This window comes from Scyliorhinus torazame, chromosome 12 (assembly GCF_047496885.1).
Source record: "Scyliorhinus torazame isolate Kashiwa2021f chromosome 12, sScyTor2.1, whole genome shotgun sequence".
Classification (NCBI taxonomy): domain Eukaryota; kingdom Metazoa; phylum Chordata; class Chondrichthyes; order Carcharhiniformes; family Scyliorhinidae; genus Scyliorhinus; species Scyliorhinus torazame.
Genome location: NC_092718.1, coordinates 132,198,881 through 132,220,770, shown reverse-complemented (window position 1 = coordinate 132,220,770; position 21,890 = coordinate 132,198,881). Strand labels below are relative to the sequence as shown.

The 21,890-nt window shown below is 54.5% G+C and overlaps 1 protein-coding gene across 2 annotated transcripts in view; it reads left to right on the top strand.

The window, feature by feature from the left end:
- The window catches only part of LOC140386607 (tectonic-3-like), an 894,865-nt gene that overhangs the window by 676,173 nt on the left and 196,802 nt on the right, over positions 1–21,890 (top strand). The gene's annotated exons all lie outside the window — the stretch shown is intronic.

Below are 21,890 nucleotides of genomic sequence, written 5' to 3'. Positions count from 1 at the left end.
CACTGCTGACTGGACATTGGGCCTGGTCAGTTCTACTGTATCCCTGACTGGACACTGGGCTGGGTCAGCTCTCACTGTATCCCTGACTGGACACTGGCCTGGGTCAGTTCTCACTGTATCCCTGACTGGACACTGGCCTGGATCAGCTCTACTGTATCCCTGACTGGACTGTGGGCTGGGTCAGTTCTCACTGCTGACTGGACATTGGGCTTGGTCAGTTCTACTGTATCCCTGACTGGACACTGGGCTGGGTCAGTTCTCACTGTATCCCTGACTGGACACTGGCCTGGGTCAGTTCTCACTGTATCCCTGACTGGACACTGGCATGGGACAGTTCTCACTGTATCCCTGACTGGACACTTGCCTGGGTCAGCTCTACTGTACCCTGACTGGACACTGGGCTGTGTCAGTTCTCACTGCTGACTGGACATTGGGCTTGGTCAGTTCTACTGTATTCCTGACTGGAAACTGGGCTGGGTCAATTCTCACTAGCCCTGACTGGGCACTGTGCTGGGTCAGTTCTCACTGTATCCCTGACTGGACACTTGCCTGGGTCAGTTCTCACTGTATCCCTGACTGGACACTAGCCTGGGTCAGTTCTCACTGTATCCCTGACTGGACACTGGGCTGTGTAAGTTTTCACTGTATCCCTGACTGGACACTCGCCTGGGTCAGTTCTCACTGTATCCCTGACTGGGCACTGGGCTGGGTCAGTTCTCACTGTTTCCCTGACTGGACACTCGACTGGGTCAGTTCTACTGTATCCCTGACTGGACACTGGCCTGGGTCAGTTCTCACTGTAACCCTGACTGGACACTGGGCTGGGTCAGTTCTCACTGTATCCCTGACTGGACACTGGCCTGGGTCAGTTCTACTGTATCCTTGAGTGGACACTGGGCTGGGTCAGCTCTACTGTATCCCTGACTGGACACTGGGCTGGGTCAGTTCTCACTGTAACCCTGACTGGAAACTAGGCTGGGTCAGTTCTACTGTATCCTTGAGTGGACACTGGGCTGGGTCAGTTCTTACTGTATTCCTGACTGGACACTGGGCTGGGTCAGTTCTCACTGTATCCCAGACTGGACACTGGCCTGGGTTAGTTCTCACTGTATCCCTGACTTTGACACTGGGCTTGGTCAGTTCTCACTGTCTCCCAGACTGGACACTGTGCTGGGTCAGTTCATACTGTATAGCTGACTGGATACTGGGCTGGGTCAGTTCTCACTGTATCCCTGACTGGACATTGGGCTGGGTCAGTTCTCACTGTATCATTGACTGGACTGGGTCAGATCTCACTGTATCCCTGACTGGACACTGGGCTGGGTCAGTTCTCACTGTATCGCTGTCTGGACACTGGCCTGGGTGAGTACTCATTGTCTCCCAGACTGGACACTGGCATGGGTCAGTTCTCACTGTATCCCTGACTTGACACTGGGCTGGGTCAGTTCTCACTGTTTCCCTGACTGGACACTGGGCTGGGTCAGTTCTCACTGTATCCCTGACTGGACACTGGGCTGCGTCAGTTCTACTGTATCCCTGACTGGACACTGGACTGGGTCAGTTCTCTCTCTATCCCTGACTAGACACTGCCCTGGGTCAATTCTCACTGTAACCCTAACTGGACACTGGCCTGGGTCAGTTCTCACTGTAACCCTGACTGCACACTGGCCTGGGTCAGTTCTCACTGTATCCCTGACTGGACACTGGCCAGGGTCCGTTCTCACTGTAACCCTGTCTGGACACTGGCCTGGGTCAATTCTACTGTATCCCTGAGTGGTCACTGGGCTTGGTCAGTTCTACTGTATTCCTGGCTGGACACTGTCCTGGGTCAGATCTACTGTATCCCTGACTGGACACTGGGCTGGGTCAGTTCTCACTGTATCCCTGACTGGACACTGGGCTGGGTCAGTTCTCACTGTATCCCAGACTGGACACTGGGCTGGGTCAGTTCTCACTGTAACCCTGACTGGACACTGGCCTGGGTCAGTTCTCACAGTAACCCTGTCTGGACACTGGTCTGGGTCAGTTCTCACTGTATCCCTGACTGGACACTGGGCTGGGTCAGTTCTCACTGTAACCCTGACTGGACACTAGGCTGGGTCAGTTCTACTGTGTCGCTGTCTGGACACTGGCCTGGGTCAGTTCTACTGTATCCCTGACTGGACAGTGGCCTGGGTCAGATCTCACTGTATCCTTGACTGCACACTGGGCTTGGTCAGCTCTACTGTATCCCTGACTGGACACTGGGCTGGGTCAGTTCTCAATGTAACCCTGACTGGAAACTAGCCTGGGTCATTTCTACTGTATCCTTGAGTGGACACTTGGCTGAGTCAGTTCTTACTGTATCCCAGACTGAACACTGGCCTGGGTTAGTTTTCACTGTATCCCAGACTGGACACTGGCCTGGGTTAGTTCTCACTGTATCCCTGACTTTGACACTGGGCTTGGTCAGTTCTCACTGTCTCCCAGACTGGACACTGTGCTGGGTCAGTTCTCACCGTCTCCCAGACTGGACACTGGCATGGGTCAGTTCTCACTGTATCCCTGACTGGACATTGGGCTAGGTCAGTTCTCACTGTATCATTGACTGGACACTGGGCTGTGTCAGTTCTCACTGTATCCCTGACTGGGCACTGGGCTGGGTCAGTTCTCTCTCTGTCCTTGACTAGACACTGCCCTGGGTCAATTCTCACTGTAACCCTAACTGGACACTGGCCTGGGTCAGTTCTCACTGTAACCCTGACTGGACACTGGCCAGGGTCAGTTCTCACTGTAACCTTGACTGGACAGTGGCCAGGGTCCGTTCTCACTGTAAGCCTGTCTGGACACTGGCCTGGGTCAATTCTCACTGTATCCCAGACTGGTCACTGGCCTGGGTCAGATCTACTGTATCCCAGACTGGACACTGGGCGGGGTCAGTTCTCACTGCTGACTGGACACTAGCCTGAGTCAGTTCTCACTCTATCCCTGACTGGACACTCGACTTGTCAGTTCTCACTGTATCCCTTACTGGACACTGGGCTGGGTCAGTTTTCACTGTATCCCTGACTGGACACTTGGCTGGGTCAGTTCTCACTGTATCCCTGACTGGACACTGGGCTGGGTCAGTTTGCACTATATCGCTGACTGTACACTGGGCTGGGTCAGTTCTCACTGTATCCCTGACTGGACACTCGACTGGGTCAGTTCTCACTGTATCCCAGACTGGACTCAGGGCTGGGTCAGTTCTACTGTATCCCTGACTGGACACTGGCCTGGGTCAGTTCTCACTGTATCCCTGACTGGGCACTGGGCTGGGTCAGTTCTCACTGTAACCCTGACTGGACACGAGGCTGGGTCAGTTCTACTGTATCGCTGACTGGACACTGGCCTGGGTCAGTTCTCACTGTATGCCTGACTGGACACTGGGCTGGGTCAGTTCTCGCTGTAATCCTGACTGGACACTAGGCTGGGTCAGTACTGTATCCCTGACTGGGCAGTGGCCTGGGTCAGATCTCACTGTATCTCTGACTGGACACTGGGCTTGGTCAGTTCTACTGTATCCTTGAGTGGACACTGGGCTGGGTCAGTTCTCACTGTATCGCTGACTGGACACTGGCCTGGGTCAGTTCTCACTGTATCCCTGACTGGACACTGGGCTGAGTCAGTTCTCACTGTATCCCTGACTGAACACTGGCCTGGGTCAGTTCTACTGTATCGCTGACTGGACACTGGGCTGGGTCAGCTCTCACTGTATGCCTGACTGGACACTGGGCTGGGTCAGTTCTCACTGTATCCCAGACTGGACACTGGCCTGGGTTAGTTCTCACTGTATCCCTGACTTTGACACTGGGCTTGGTCAGTTCTCACTGTCTCCCAAACTGGACACTGTGCTGGGTCAGTTCATACTGTATTCCTGACTGGACACTGGGCTGGGTCAGTTCTCACTGTATCCCTGACTGGACATTGGGCTGGGTCAGTTCTCACTGTATCATTGACTGGACTGGGTCAGATCTCACTGTATCCCTGACTGGACACTGGGCTGGGTCAGTTCTCACTGTATCGCTGTCTGGACACTGGCCTGGGTGAGTTCTCATTGTCTCCCAGACTGGACACTGGCATGGGTCAGTTCTCACTGTATCCCTGACTTGACACTGGGCTGGGTCAGTTCTCACTGTTTCCCTGACTGGACACTGGGCTGGGTCAGTTCTCACTGTATCCCTGACTGGACACTGGGCTTCGTCAGTTCTACTGTATTCCTGACTGGACACTGGGCTGGGTCAGTTCTCTCTCTATCCCTGACTAGACACTGCCCTGGGTCAATTCGCACTGTAACCCTAACTGGACACTGGCCTGGGTCAGTTCTCACTGTAACCCTAACTGGACACTGGCCTGGGTCAGTTCTCACTGTAACCCTGACTGCACACTGGCCTGGGTCAGTTCTCACTGTATCCCTGACTGGACACTGGCCTGGGTCAGTTCTACTGTATCCCTGAGTGGACACCCTGTCTGGACACTGGTCTGGGTCAGTTCTCACTGTAACCCTGACTGGACACTAGGCTGGGTCAGTTCTACTGTGTCGCTGTCTGGACACTGGCCTGGGTCAGTTCTCACTGTATCCCTGACTGGACACTGGGCTGGGTCAGTTCTCACTGTAACCCTGACTGGACACTAGGCTGGGTCAGTTCTACTGTATCCCTGACTGGACAGTGGCCTGGGTCAGATCTCACTGTATCCTTGACTGCACACTGGGCTTGGTCAGCTCTACTGTATCCCTGACTGGACACTGGGCTGGGTCAGTTCTCACTGTAACCCTGACTGGACACTATGCTGGGTCAGTTCTACTGTATCCCTCACTGGACAGTGGCCTGGGTCAGATCTCACTGTTTCCTTGACTGCACACTGGGCTTGGTCAGCTCTACTGTATCCCTGATTGGACACTGGGCTGGGTCAGTTCTCACTGTATCCCTGACTGGACACTGGGCTTGGTCAGCTCTACTGTATCCCTGATTGGACACTGGGCTGGGTCAGTTCTCACTGTAACCCTGACTGGAAACTAGGCTGGATCGGTTCTACTGTATCCTTGAGTGGACACTGGGCTGGGTCAGTTCTCACTGTATCCCTGACTGGACACTGGCCTGGGTTAGTTCTCACTGTATCCCTGACTGGACACTGGGCTGGGTCAGTTCTCACTGTATCCCTGACTGGACACTGGGCTGGGTCAGTTCTCACTGTATCCCTGACTGGACACTGGGCTGTGTCAGTTCTCACTGTATCCCTGACTGGACACTGGGCTGGGTCAGTTCTCACTGTATCGCTGACTGGACACTGGCCTGGGTGAGTTCTCACTGTCTCCCAGACTGGACACTGGCATGGGTCAGTTCTCACTGTAACCCTGACTGTACACTGGCCTGGGTCAGTTCTCACTGCAACCCTGTCTGGACACTGCCCTGGGTCAGTTCTCACAGAATCCCTGACTGGACACTCGGCTGGGTCAGTCCTACTGTATCGCTGACTGGACATTGGGCTAGGTCAGTTCTCACTGTATCCCTGACTGGACACTCGACTGGGTCAGTTCTCACTGTATCCCTGACTGGACACTGTGCTGGGTCAGTTCTCACTGTATCCCTGACTGGACACTGGCCTGGGTCAGTTCTCACTGTATCCCTGACTGGACCCTGGCCTGGGTCAATTCTCACTGTAAACCTGACTGGACACTGGCCTGGGTCAGTTCTCACTGTAACCCTGACTGGACACTGGCCTAGATCAGTTCTCACTGTATCCCTGGCTGGACACTGGCCTGGGTGAGTTCTCATTGTCTCCCAGACTGGACACTGGCATGGGTCAGTTCTCACTGTATCCCTGACTGGACACTGGGCTGGGTCAGTTCTCACTGTTTCCCTGATGGGACTCTGGGCTGGGTCAGTTCTCACTGTATCCCTGACTGGACATTGGGCTAGGTCAGTTCTCACTGTATCATTGACTGGACACTGGGCTGTGTCAGTTCTCACTGTATCCCTGACTGGGCACTGGGCTGGGTCAGTTCTCTCTCTGTCCTTGACTAGACACTGCCCTGGGTCAATTCTCACTGTAACCCTAACTGGACACTGGCCTGGGTCAGTTCTCACTGTAACCCTGACTGGACACTGGCCAGGGTCAGTTCTCACTGTAACCTTGACTGGACAGTGGCCAGGGTCCGTTCTCACTGTAACCCTGTCTGGACACTGGCCTGGGTCAATTCTCACTGTATCCCAGACTGGTCACTGGCCTGGGTCAGATCTACTGTATCCCAGACTGGACACTGGGCGGGGTCAGTTCTCACTGCTGACTGGACACTAGCCTGAGTCAGTTCTCACTCTATCCCTGACTGGACACTCGACTTGTCAGTTCTCACTGTATCCCTTAACGGACACTGGGCTGGGTCAGTTTTCACTGTATCCCTGACTGGACACTTGGCTGGGTCAGTTCTCACTGTATCCCTGACTGGACACTGGGCTGGGTCAGTTTGCACTATATCGCTGACTGTACACTGGGCTGGGTCAGTTCTCACTGTATCCCTGACTGGACACTCGACTGGGTCAGTTCTCACTGTATCCCAGACTGGACTCAGGGCTGGGTCAGTTCTCACTGTATCCCTGACTGGACACTGGCCTGGGTCAGTTCTCACTGTATCCCTGACTGGACACTGGCCTGGGTCAATTCTCACTGTAAACCTGACTGGACACTGGCCTGGGTCAGTTCTCACTGTAACCCTGACTGGACACTGGCCTAGATCAGTTCTCACTGTATCCCTGGCTGGACACTGGCCTGGGTGAGTTCTCATTGTCTCCCAGACTGGACACTGGCATGGGTCAGTTCTCACTGTATCCCTGACTGGACACTGGGCTGGGTCAGTTCTCACTGTTTCCCTGATGGGACTCTGGGCTGGGTCAGTTCTCACTGTATCCCTGACTGGACATTGGGCTAGGTCAGTTCTCACTGTATCATTGACTGGACACTGGGCTGTGTCAGTTCTCACTGTATCCCTGACTGGGCACTGGGCTGGGTCAGTTCTCTCTCTGTCCTTGACTAGACACTGCCCTGGGTCAATTCTCACTGTAACCCTAACTGGACACTGGCCTGGGTCAGTTCTCACTGTAACCCTGACTGGACACTGGCCAGGGTCAGTTCTCACTGTAACCTTGACTGGACAGTGGCCAGGGTCCGTTCTCACTGTAACCCTGTCTGGACACTGGCCTGGGTCAATTCTCACTGTATCCCAGACTGGTCACTGGCCTGGGTCAGATCTACTGTATCCCAGACTGGACACTGGGCGGGGTCAGTTCTCACTGCTGACTGGACACTAGCCTGAGTCAGTTCTCACTCTATCCCTGACTGGACACTCGACTTGTCAGTTCTCACTGTATCCCTTAACGGACACTGGGCTGGGTCAGTTTTCACTGTATCCCTGACTGGACACTTGGCTGGGTCAGTTCTCACTGTATCCCTGACTGGACACTGGGCTGGGTCAGTTTGCACTATATCGCTGACTGTACACTGGGCTGGGTCAGTTCTCACTGTATCCCTGACTGGACACTCGACTGGGTCAGTTCTCACTGTATCCCAGACTGGACTCAGGGCTGGGTCAGTTCTACTGTATCCCTGACTGGACACTGGCCTGGGTCAGTTCTCACTGTATCCCTGACTGGGCACTGGGCTGGGTCAGTTCTCACTGTAACCCTGACTGGACACGAGGCTGGGTCAGTTCTACTGTATCGCTGACTGGACACTGGCCTGGGTCAGTTCTCAGTGTATGCCTGACTGGACACTGGGCTGGGTCAGTTCTCGCTGTAATCCTGACTGGACACTAGGCTGGGTCAGTACTGTATCCCTGACTGGACAGTGGCCTGGGTCAGATCTCACTGTATCTCTGACTGGACACTGGGCTTGGTCAGTTCTACTGTATCCTTGAGTGGACACTGGGCTGGGTCAGTTCTCACTGTATCGCTGACTGGACACTGGCCTGGGTCAGTTCTCACTGTATCCCTGACTGGACACTGGGCTGAGTCAGTTCTCACTGTATCCCTGACTGGACACTGGCCTGGGTCAGTTCTACTGTATCGCTGACTGGACACTGGGCTGGGTCAGCTCTCACTGTATCCCTGACTGGACACTGGGCTGGGTCAGTTCTCACTGTATCCCAGACTGGACACTGGCCTGGGTTAGTTCTCACTGTATTCCTGACTGGACACTGGGCTGGGTCAGTTCTCACTGTATCCCTGACTGGACATTGGGCTGGGTCAGTTCTCACTGTATCATTGACTGGACTGGGTCAGATCTCACTGTATCCCTGACTGGACACTGGGCTGGGTCAGTTCTCACTGTATCGCTGTCTGGACACTGGCCTGGGTGAGTTCTCATTGTCTCCCAGACTGGACACTGGCATGGGTCAGTTCTCACTGTATCCCTGACTTGACACTGGGCTGGGTCAGTTCTCACTGTTTCCCTGACTGGACACTGGGCTGGGTCAGTTCTCACTGTATCCCTGACTGGACACTGGGCTTCGTCAGTTCTACTGTATTCCTGACTGGACACTGGGCTGGGTCAGTTCTCTCTCTATCCCTGACTAGACACTGCCCTGGGTCAATTCGCACTGTAACCCTAACTGGACACTGGCCTGGGTCAGTTCTCACTGTAACCCTGACTGCACACTGGCCTGGGTCAGTTCTCACTGTATCCCTGACTGGACACTGGCCTGGGTCAGTTCTACTGTATCCCTGAGTGGACACCCTGTCTGGACACTGGTCTGGGTCAGTTCTCACTGTATCCCTGACTGGACACTGGGCTGGGTCAGTTCTCACTGTAACCCTGACTGGACACTAGGCTGGGTCAGTTCTACTGTGTCGCTGTCTGGACACTGGCCTGGGTCAGTTCTCACTGTATCCCTGACTGGACACTGGGCTAGGTCAGTTCTCACTGTAACCCTGACTGGACACTAGGCTGGGTCAGTTCTACTGTATCCCTGACTGGACAGTGGCCTGGGTCAGATCTCACTGTATCCTTGACTGCACACTGGGCTTGGTCAGCTCTACTGTATCCCTGACTGGACACTGGGCTGGGTCAGTTCTCACTGTAACCCTGACTGGACACTATGCTGGGTCAGTTCTACTGTATCCCTCACTGGACAGTGGCCTGGGTCAGATCTCACTGTTTCCTTGACTGCACACTGGGCTTGGTCAGCTCTACTGTATCGCTGACTGGACAATGGCCTGGGTCAGTTCTCACTGTATCCCTGACTGGACACTGGGCTTGGTCAGCTCTACTGTATCCCTGATTGGACACTGGGCTGGGTCAGTTCGCACTGTAACCCTGACTGGAAACTAGGCTGGGTCGGTTCTACTGTATCCTTGAGTGGACACTGGGCTGGGTCAGTTCTCACTGTATCGCTGACTGGACACTGGCCTGGGTCAGTTCTCACTGTATCCCTGACTGGACACTGGGCTTGGTCAGCTCTACTGTATCCCTGATTGGACACTGGGCTGGGTCAGTTCGCACTGTAACCCTGACTGGAAACTAGGCTGGATCGGTTCTACTGTATCCTTGAGTGGACACTGGGCTGGGTCAGTTCTCACTGTATCCCTGACTGGACACTGGCCTGGGTTAGTTCTCACTGTATCCCTGACTGGACACTGGGCTGGGTCAGTTCTCACTGTATCCCTGACTGGACACTGGGCTGGGTCAGTTCTCACTGTATCCCTGACTGGACACTGGGCTGTGTCAGTTCTCACTGTATCCCTGACTGGACACTGGCCTGGGTCAGTTCTCACTGTATCCCTGACTGGACACTGGGCTGGGTCAGTTCTCTCTCTATCCCTGACTGGACACTGGCCTGGGTCAATTCTCACTGTAAACCTGACTGGACACTGGCCTGGGTCAGTTCTCACTGTAACCCTGACTGGACACTGGCCTAGATCAGTTCTCACTGTATCCCTGGCTGGACACTGGCCTGGGTCAGCTCTACTGTATCCCTGACTGGACACTGGACTGGGTGAGTTCTCATTGTCTCCCAGACTGGACACTGGCATGGGTCAGTTCTCACTGTATCCCTGACTGGACACTGGGCTGGGTCAGTTCTCACTGTCTCCCAGACTGGACACTGGCATGGGTCAGTTCTCACTGTATCCCTGACTGGACACTGGGCTGGGTCAGTTCTCACTGTTTCCCTGATGGGACTCTGGGCTGGGTCAGTTCTCACTGTATCCCTGACTGGACACTAGGCTGGGTCAGCTCTACTGTATCCCTGACTGGACACTCGACTGGGTCAGTTCTCACCATATCCCTGACTGGACACTGTGCTGGGTCAGTTCTCACTGTATCCCTGACTGGACACTGGCCTGGGTCAGTTCCCACTGTATCCCTGACTGGACACTGGGCTGGGTCAGTTCTCTCTCTATCCCTGACTAGACACTGCCCTGGGTCAATTCTCACTGTAACCCTAACTGGACACTGGCCTGGGTCAGTTCTCACTGTAACCCTGACTGGACACTGGCCAGGGTCAGTTCTCACTGTAACCTTGACTGGACACTGGCCAGGGTCCGTTCTCACTGTAACCCTGTCTGGACACTGGCCTGGGTCAATTCTCACTGTTTCCCTAACTGGACACTGGGCTAGGTCAGTTCTCACTGCTGACTGGACACTGGCCTGGGTCAGATCTACTGTATCCCAGACTGGACACTGGGCGGGGTCAGTTCTCACTGCTGACTGGACACTAGCCTGAGTCAGTTCTCACTCTATCCCTGACTGGACACTCGACTTGTCAGTTCTCACTGTATCCCTTACCGGACACTGGGCTGGGTCAGTTTTCACTGTATCCCTGACTGGACACTTGGCTGGGTCAGTTCTCACTGTATCCCTGACTGGACACTGGGCTGGGTCAGTTTGCGCTATATCGCTGACTGTACACTGGGCTGGGTCAGTTCTCACTGTATCCCTGACTGGACACTCGCCTGGGTCAGTTCTCACTGTATCCCAGACTGGACTCAGGGCTGGGTCAGTTCTACTGTATCCCTGACTGGACACTGGCCTGGGTCAGTTCTCACTGTATCCCTGACTGGGCACTGGGCTGGGTCAGTTCTCACTGTAACCCTGACTGGACACGAGGCTGGGTCAGTTCTACTGTATCGCTGACTGGACATTGGCCTGGGTCAGTTCTCACTGTATCCCTCACTGGACACTGGGCTGGGTCAGTTCTCGCTGTAATCCTGACTGGACACTAGGCTGCGTCAGTACTGTATCCCTGACTGGACAGTGGCCTGGGTCAGATCTCACTGTATCTCTGACTGGACACTGGGCTTGGTCAGCTCTACTCTATCCCTGACTGGACTCTGGGCTGGGTCAGTTCGCACTGTAACCCTGACTGGAAACTAGGCTGGGTCAGTTCTCACTGTATCCCTGACTGGACACTGGCCTGGGTCAGTTCTCACTGTATCCCTGACTGGACACTGGGCCGAGTCAGTTCTCACTGTATCCCTGACTGGACACTGGCCTTGGTTAGTTCTACTGTATCGCTGACTGGACACTGGGCTGGGTCAGTTCTCACTGTATCCCTGACTGGACACTGGGCTTAGTCAGCTCTACTGTATCCCTGACTGGACACTGGGCTGGGTCAGTTCTCACTGTAACCCTGACTGGAAACTAGGCTGGGTCAGTTCTACTGTATCCTTGAGTGGACACTGGGCTGGGTCAGTTCTTACTGTATTCCTGACTGGACACTGGGCTGGGTCAGTTCTCACTGTATCCCAGACTGGACAATGGCCTGGGTTAGTTCTCACTGAATCCCTGACTTTGACACTGGGCTTGGTCAGTTCTCACTGTCTCCCAGACTGGACACTGTGCTGGGTCAGTTCTCACCGTCTCCCAGACTGTTCACTGGGCTGGGTCAGTTCTCACTGTATCCCTGACTGGACATTGGGCTGGGTCAGTTCTCTCTGTATCATTGACTGGACACTGGGCTGGGTCAGTTCTCACTGTATCCCTGACTGGACACTGGGCTGGGTCAGTTCTCATTGTCTCCCAGACTGGACACTGGCATCGGTCAGTACTCACTGTATCCTTGACTGGACACTGGCATGGGTCAGTTCTCACTGTATCCCTGACTGGACACTGGGCTGGGTCAGTTCTCACTGTTTCCCTGACTGGACACTGGGCTGGGTCAGTTCTCACTGTATCCCTGACTGGACACTGGGCTGGGTCAGTTCTACTGTATCCCTGACTGGACACTGGGCTGGGTCAGTTCTCTCTCTATACCTGACTAGACACTGCCCTGGGTCAATTCTCACTGTAACCCTAACTGGACACTGGCCTGGGTCAGTTCTCACTGTAACCCTGACTGGACACTGGCCTGGGTCAGTTCTACTGTGTCCCTGAGTGGACACTGGGCTTGGTCAGTTCTACTGTATCCCTGACTGGACACTGTCCTGGGTCAGATCTACTGTATCCCTGACTGGACACTGGGCTGGGTCAGTTCTCACTGTATCCCTGACTGGACACTGGGCTGGGTCAGTTCTCACTGTATCCCAGACTGGACACTGTGCTGGGTCAGTTCTCACTATCCCTGACTGGACACTGGGCTGGGTCAGTTCTCACTGTAACCCTGACTGGACACTAGGCTGGGTCAGTTCTACTGTGTCGCTGTCTGGACACTGGCCTGGGTCAGTTCTCACTGTATCCCTGACTGCACACTGGGCTGGGTCAGTTCTCACTGTAACCCTGACTGGACACTAGGCTTGGTCAGTTCTACTGTACCCCTGACTGGACAGTGGCCTGGGTCAGATCTCACTGTATCCTTGACTGCACACTGGGCTTTGTCAGCTCTACTGTATCCCTGACTGGACACTGGGCTGGGTCAGTTCTCACTGTAACCCTGACTGGAAACTAGGCTGGGTCAGTTCTACTGTATCCTTGAGTGGACACTGGGCTGGGTCAGTTCTCACTGTATCGCTGACTGGACAATGGCCTCGGTCAGTTCTCACTGTATCCCTGACTGGACACTGGCCTGGGTCAGTTCTACTGTATCGCTGACTGGACACTGGGCTGGGTCAGTTCTCACTGTATCCCTGACTGGACACTGGGCTTGGTCAGCTCTACTGTATCCCTGATTGGACACTGGGCTGGGTCAGTTCTCACTGTAACCCTGACTGGAAACTAGGCTGGGTCGGTTCTACTGTATCCTTGAGTGGACACTGGGCTGGGTCAGTTCTCACTGTATCCCTGACTGGACACTGGGCTGGGTCAGTTCTCTCTCTATCCCTGACTAGACACTGCCCTGGGTCAATTCGCTCTGTAACCCTAACTGGACACTGGCCTGGGTCAGTTCTCACTGTAACCCTGACTGCACACTGGCCTGGGTCAGTTCTCACTGTATCCCTGACTGGACACTGGCCTGTGTCAGTTCTACTGTATCCCTGAGTGGACACTGGGCTTGGTCAGTTCTACAGTATCCCTGACTGGACACTGTCCTGGGTCAGATCTACTGTATCCCTGACTGGACACTGGGCTGGGTCAGTTCTCACTGTATCCCTGACTGGACACTGGGCTGGGTCAGTTCTCACTGTATCCCAGACTGGACACTGGGCTAGGTCAGTTCTCACTGTAACCCTGACTGGACACTGGCCTGGGTCAGTTCTCACTGTAACCCTGTCTGGACACTGGTCTGGGTCAGTTCTCACTGTATCCCTGACTGGACACTGGGCTGGGTCAGTTCTCACTGTAACCCTGACTGGACACTAGGCTGGGTCAGTTCTACTGTGTCGCTGTCTGGACACTGGCCTGGGTCAGTTCTCACTGTATCCCTGACTGGACACTGGGCTGGGTCAGTTCTCACTGTAACCCTGACTGGACACTAGGCTGGGTCAGTTCTACTGTATCCCTGACTGGACAGTGGCCTGGGTCAGATCTCACTGTATCCTTGACTGCACACTGGGCTTGGTCAGCTCTACTGTATCCCTGACTGGACACTGGGCTGGGTCAGTTCTCACTGTAACCCTGACTGGACACTATGCTGGGTCAGTTCTACTGTATCCCTCACTGGACAGTGGCCTGGGTCAGATCTCACTGTTTCCTTGACTGCACACTGAGCTTGGTCAGCTCTACTGTATCGCTAACTGGACAATGGCCTGGGTCAGTTCTCACTGTATCCCTGACTGGACACTGGGCTTGGTCAGCTCTACTGTATCCCTGATTGGACACTGGGCTGGGTCAGTTCTCACTGTAACCCTGACTGGAAACTAGGCTGGATCGGTTCTACTGTATCCTTGAGTGGACACTGGGCTGGGTCAGTTCTCACTGTATCGCTGACTGGACAATGGCCTGGGACTGTTCTCACTGTATCCCTGACTGGACACTGGCCTGGGTCAGTTCTCACTGTATCGCTGACTGGACACTGGGCTGGGTCAGTTCTCACTGTATCCCTGACTGGACACTGGGCTTGGTCAGCTCTACTGTATCCCTGATTGGACACTGGGCTGGGTCAGTTCGCACTGTAACCCTGACTGGAAACTAGGCTGGATCGGTTCTACTGTATCCTTGAGTGGACACTGGGCTGGGTCAGTTCTCACTGTATCGCTGACTGGACAATGGCCTGGGACAGTTCTCACTGTATCCCTGACTGGACACTGGCCTGGGTCAGTTCTCACTGTATCGCTGACTGGACACTGGGCTGGGTCAGTTCTCACTGTATCCCTGACTGGACACTGGGCTTGGTCAGCTCTACTGTATCCCTGATTGGACACTGGGCTGGGTCAGTTCTCACTGTAACCCTGACTGGAAACTAGGCTGGGTCGGTTCTACTGTATCCTTGAGTGGACACTGGGCTGGGTCAGTTCTCACTGTATCCCTGACTGGACACTGGCCTGGGTTAGTTCTCACTGTCTCCCTGACTGGACACTGGGCTGGGTCAGTTCTCACTGTATCCCTGACTGGACACTGGGCTGGGTCAGTTCTCACTGTATCCCAGACTGGACACTGGGCTGTGTCAGTTGTCACTGTAACCCTGACTGGACACTGGGCTGGGTCAGTTCTCACTGTATCGCTGACTGGACACTGGCCTGGGTGAGTACTCACTGTCTCCAAGACTGGACACTGGCATGGGTCAGTTCTCACTGTAACCCTGACTGTACACTGGCCTGGGTCAGTTCTCACTGAATCCCTGACTGGACACTCGGCTGGGTCAGTCCTACTGTATCACTGACTGGACATTGGGCTAGGTCAGTTCTCACTGTATCCCTGACTGGACACTCGACTGGGTCAGTTCTCACTGTATCCCTGACTGGACACTGTGCTGGGTCAGTTTTCACTGTATCCCTGACTGGACACTGGCCTGGGTCAGTTCTCACTGTATCCCTGACTGGACACTGGGCTGGGTCAGTTCTGTCTCTATCCCTGACTGGACACTGGCCTGGGTCAATTCTCACTGTAAACCTGACTGGACACTGGCCTGGGTCAGTTCTCACTGTAACCCTGACTGGCCACTGGCCTAGATCAGTTCTCACTGTATCCCTGACTGGACACTGGGCTGGGTCAGTTCTCTCTCTATCCCTGACTGGACACTGGCCTGGGTCAATTCTCACTGTAACCCTGACTGGACACTGGCCTGGGTCAGTTCTCACTGTAACCCTGACTGGACACTGGCCTAGATCAGTTCTCACTGTATCCCTGACTGGACACTGGCCTGGGTCAGCTCTCCTGTATCCCTGACTGGACACTGGGCTGGGTGAGTTCTCATTGTCTCCCAGACTGGACACTGGCCTGGGTCAGTTCTCACTGTATCCCTGACTGGACACTGGGCTGGGTCAGTTCTCACTGTTTCCCTGACGGGACTCTGGGCTGGGTCAGTTCTCACTGTATCCCTGACTGGACACTAGGCTGTGTCAGTTCTACTGTATCCCTGACTGGACACTCGACTGGGTCAGTTCTCACCATATCCCTGACTTGACACTGGGCTGGGTCAGTTCTCTCTCTATCCCTGACTAGACACTGCCCTGGGTCAATTCTCACTGTAAACCTGACTGGACCCTGGCCTGGGTCAGTTCTCACTGTAACCCTGACTGGACACTGGCCAGGGTCAGTTCTCACTGTAACCTTGACTGGACACTGGCCAGGGTCCGTTCTCACTGTAACCCTGTCTGGACACTGGCCTGGGTCAATTCTCACTGTTTCCCTAACTGGACACTGGGCTAGGTCAGTTCTCACTGTATCCCAGACTGGACACTGGCCTGGGTCAGATCTGTATCCCAGACTGGACACTGGGCGGGGTCAGTTCTCACTGCTGACTGGACACTAGCCTGAGTCAGTTCTCACTCTATCCCTGACTGGACACTCGACTTGTCAGTTCTCACTGTATCCCTTACCGGACACTGGGCTGGGTCAGTTTTCACTGCATCCCTGACTGGACACTTGGCTGGGTCAGTTCTCACTGTATCCCTGACTGGACACTGGGCTGGGTCAGTTTGCACTATATCGCTGACTGTACACTGGGCTGGGTCAGTTCTCACTGTATCCCTGACTGGACACTCGACTGGGTCAGTTCTCACTGTAACCCTGACTGGACACTGGCCTGGGTCAGTTCCCACTGTAACCCTGTCTGGACACTGGCCTGGGTCAGTTCTCACTGTATCCCTGACTGTACACTCGACTGGGTCAGTTCTCACTGTATCCTTGACTGGACACTGTGCTGGGTCAGTTTTCACTTTATCCCTGACTGGACACTGGCCTGGGTCAGTTCTCACTGTATCCCTGACTGGACACTGGCCTCTGTCAGATCTACTCTATCCCTGACTGGACACTGGGCTGAGTCAGTTCTCACTGTATCCCTGACTGGACACTGGGCTGGCTCAGTTCTCACTGTATCCCTGACTGGACACTGTGCTGGGTCAGTTCTCACTGTATCCCTGACTGGACATTGGTCTGGGTCAGTTCTCACTGTATCCCTGACTGGACACTGGCCTGGGTCAGATCTCACTGTATCCCAGACAGGACACTGGCCTGGGTCAGTTCTCACTGTAGCCCTGACTGGACACTGGGCTGGGTCAGTTCTCACTGTATCCCAGACAGGACACTGGACTGGGTCAGTTCTCACTGTATCCCTGACTGGGCACTGGGCTTGGTCCGTTCTACTGTTTCCCAGACTGGACACTGGGCTGGGTCAGTTCTCACTGTATCCCTGACTGGACACTTGGCTGGGTCAGTTCTCACTGTATCCCTGACTGGACACTGGGCTGGTCAGTTCGCACTATATCCCTGACTGTACACTGGGCTGGGTCAGTTCTCACTGTATCCCTGACTGGACACTCGACTGGGTCAGTTCTCACTGTATCCCAGACTGGACACTTGGCTGGTTCAGTTCTCACTGTAACCCTGACTGGAAACTAGGCTGGGTCAGTTCTACTGTATCCTTGAGTGGACACTGGGCTGGGTCAGCTCTACTGTATCCCTGACTGGACACTGGGCTGGGTCAGTTCTCACTGTAACCCTGACTGGAAACTAGGCTGGGTCAGTTCTACTGTATCCTTGAGTGGACACTTGGCTGGGTCAGTTCTTACTGTATCCCAGACTGGACACTGGCCTGGGCTAGTTCTCACTGTATCCCTGACTTTGACACTGGGCTTGGTCAGTTCTCACTGTCTCCCAGACTGGACACTGTGCTGGGTCAGTTCTCACTGTATCCCTGACTGGACATTCGGCTGGGTCAGTTCTCACTGTATCATTGACTGGACACTGGGCTGTGTCAGTTCTCACTGTATCCCTGACTGGACACTGGGCTGGGTCAGTTCTCACTGTATCACTGACTGGAAACTGGCCTGGGTGAGTTCTCATTGTCTCCCAGACTGGACACTGGCATCGGTCAGTTCTCACTGTATCCCTGACTGGACACTGGGCTGGGTCAGTTCTCTCTCTATTCCTGACTAGACACTGCCCTGGGTCAATTCTCACTGTAACCCTAACTGGACACTGGCCTGGGTCAGTTCTCACTGTAACCCTGACTGGACACTGGCCAGGGTCAGTTCTCACTGTAACCCTGTCTGGACACTGGCCTGGGTCAATTCTCACTGTTTCCCTAACTGGACACTGGGCTAGGTCAGTTCTCACTGTATCCCAGACTGGACACTGGCCTGGGTCAGATCTACTGTATCCCAGACTGGACACTGGGCGGGGTCAGTTGTCACTGCTGACTGGACACTGGCCTGGGTCAGTTCTCACTCTATCCCTGACTGGACACTCGACTTGTCAGTTCTCACTGTATCCCTTACCGGACACTGGGCTGGGTCAGTTCTCACTGTATCCCTTACCGGACACTGGGCTGGGTCAGTTTTCACTGTATCCCTGACTGGACACTTGGCTGGGTCAGTTCTCACTGTATCCCTGACTGGACACTGGGCTGGGTCAGTTCGCACTATATCCCTGACTGTACACTGGGCTGGGTCAGTTCTCACTGTATCCCTGACTGTACACTCGACTGTGTCAGTTCTCACTGTATCCCAGACTGGACTCAGGGCTGGGTCAGTTCTACTGTATCCCTGACTGGACACTGGCCTGGGTCAGTTCTCACTGTATCCCTGACTGGACACTGGGCTGGGTCAGTTCTCACTGTAACCCTGACTGGACACGAGGCTGGGTCAGTTCTACTGTATCGCTGACTGGACACTGGCCTGGGTCAGTTCTCACTCTATCCCTGACTGGACACAGGGCTGGGTCAGTTCTCGCTGTATCCCTGACTGGGCACTGGGCTGGGTCAGTTCTCACTGTAACCCTGACTGGACACGAGGCTGGGTCAGTTCTACTGTATCGCTGACTGGACACTGGCCTGGGTCAGTTCTCACTGTATCCCTGACTGGACACTGGGCTGGGTCAGTTCTCGCTGTAATCCTGACTGCACACTAGGCTGGGTCAGTACTGTATCCCTGACTGGACAGTGGCCTGGGTCAGATCTCACTGTATCTCTGACTGGACACTGGGCTTGGTCAGCTCTATTGTATCCCTGACTGGACACTGGGCTGGGTCAGTTCGCACTGTAACCCTGACTGGAAACTAGGCTGGGTCAGTTCTACTGTATCCTTGAGTGGACACTGGGCTGGGTCAGTTCTCACTGTATCGCTGACTGGACACTGGCCTGGGTCAGTTCTCACTGTATCCCTGACTGGACACTGGGCTGAGTCAGTTCTCACTGTATCCCTGACTGGACACTGGCCTGGGTCAGTTCTACTGTATCGCTGACTGGACACTGGGCTGGGTCAGCTCTCACTGTATCCCTGACTGGACACTGGGCTGGGTCAGTTCTCACTGTAACCCTGACTGGAAACTAGGCTGGGTCAGTTCTACTGTATCCTTGAGTGGACACTGGGCTGGGTCAGTTCTTACTGTATTCCTGACTGGACACTGGGCTGGGTCAGTTCTCACTGTATCCCAGACTGGACACTGGCCTGGGTTAGTTCTCACTGTATCCCTGACTTTGACACTGGGCTTGGTCAGTTCTCACTGTCTCCCAGACTGGACACTGTGCTGGGTCAGTTCATACTGTATTCCTGACTGGACACTGGGCTGGGTCAGTTCTCACTGTATCCCTGACTGGACATTGGGCTGGGTCAGTTCTCACTGTATCATTGACTGGACTGGGTCAGATCTCACTGTGTCCCTGACTGGACACTGGGCTGGCTCAGTTCTCACTGTATCACTGTCTGGACACTGGCCTGGGTGAGTTCTCATTGTCTCCCAGACTGGACACTGGCATGGGTCAGTTCTCACTGTATCCCTGACTTGACACTGGGCTGGGTCAGTTCTCACTGTTTCCCTGACTGGACACTGGGCTGGGTCAGTTCTCTCTCTATCCCTGACTAGACACTGCCCTGGGTCAATTCGCACTGTAACCCTAACTGGACACTGGCCTGGGTCAGTTCTCACTGTAACCCTGACTGCACACTGGCCTGGGTCAGTTCTCACTGTATCCCTGACTGGACACTGGCCTGGGTCAGTTCTACTGTATCCCTGAGTGGACACTGGGCTTGGTCAGTTCTACTGTATCCCTGACTGGACACTGTCCTGGGTCAGATCTACTGTATCCCTGACTGGACACTGGGCTGGGTCAGTTCTCACTGTATCCCTGACTGGACACTGGGCTGGGTCAGTTCTCACTGTATCCCAGACTGGACACTGGGCTGGGTCAGTTCTCACTGTAACCCTGACTGGACACTGGCCTGGGTCAGTTCTCACTGTAACCCTGTCTGGACACTGGTCTTGGTCAGTTCTCACTGTATCCCTGACTGGACACTGGCCTGGGTCAGTTCTCACTCTATCCCTGACTGGACACTGGGCTGGGTCAGTTCTCGCTGTATCCCTGACTGGGCACTGGGCTGGGTCAGTTCTCACTGTAACCCTGACTGGACACGAGGCTGGGTCAGTTCTACTGTATCGCTGACTGGACACTGGCCTGGGTCAGTTCTCACTGTATCCCTGACTGGACACTGGGCTGGGTCAGTTCTCGCTGTAATCCTGACTGCACACTAGGCTGGGTCAGTACTGTATCCCTGACTGGACAGTGGCCTGGGTCAGATCTCACTGTATCTCTGACTGGACACTGGGCTTGGTCAGCTCTATTGTATCCCTGACTGGACACTGGGCTGGGTAAGTTCGCACTGTAACCCTGACTGGAAACTAGGCTGGGTCAGTTCTACTGTATCCTTGAGTGGACACTGGGCTGGGTCAGTTCTCACTGTATCGCTGACTGGACACTGGCCTGGGTCAGTTCTCACTGTATCCCAGACTGGACACTGGGCTGAGTCAGTTCTCACTGTATCCCTGACTGGACACTGGCCTGGGTCAGTTCTACTGTATCGCTGACTGGACACTGGGCTGGGTCAGCTCTCACTGTATCCCTGACTGGACACTGGGCTGGGTCAGTTCTCACTGTAACCCTGACTGGAAACTAGGCTGGGTCAGTTCTACTGTATCCTTGAGTGGACACTGGGCTGGGTCAGCTCTACTGTATCCCTGACTGGACACTGGGCTGGGTCAGTTCTCACTGTAACCCTGACTGGAAACTAGGCTGGGTCAGTTCTACTGTATCCTTGAGTGACACTGGGCTGGGTCAGTTCTTACTGTATTCCTGACTGGACACTGGGCTGGGTCAGTTCTCACTGTATCCCAGACTGGACACTGGCCTGGGTTAGTTCTCACTGTATCCCTGACTTTGACACTGGGCTTGGTCAGTTCTCACTGTCTCCCAGACTGGACACTGTGCTGGGTCAGTTCATACTGTATTCCTGACTGGACACTGGGCTGGGTCAGTTCTCACTGTATCCCTGACTGGACATTGGGCTGGGTCAGTTCTCACTGTATCATTGACTGGACTGGGTCAGATCTCACTGTATCCCTGACTGGACACTGGGCTGGGTCAGTTCTCACTGTATCACTGTCTGGACACTGGCCTGGGTGAGTTCTCATTGTCTCCCAGACTGGACACTGGCATGGGTCAGTTCTCACTGTATCCCTGACTTGACACTGGGCTGGGTCAGTTCTCACTGTTTCCCTGACTGGACACTGGGCTGGGTCAGTTCTCACTGTATCCCTGACTGGACACTGGGCTGCTTCAGTTCTACTGTATCCCTGACTGGACACTGGGCTGGGTCAGTTCTCTCTCTATCCCTGACTAGACACTGCCCTGGGTCAATTCGCACTGTAACCCTAACTGGACACTGGCCTGGGTCAGTTCTCACTGTAACCCTGACTGCACACTGGCCTGGGTCAGTTCTCACTGTATCCCTGACTGGACACTGGCCTGGGTCAGTTCTACTGTATCCCTGAGTGGACACTGGGCTTGGTCAGTTCTACTGTATCCCTGACTGGACACTGTCCTGGGTCAGATCTACTGTATCCCTGACTGG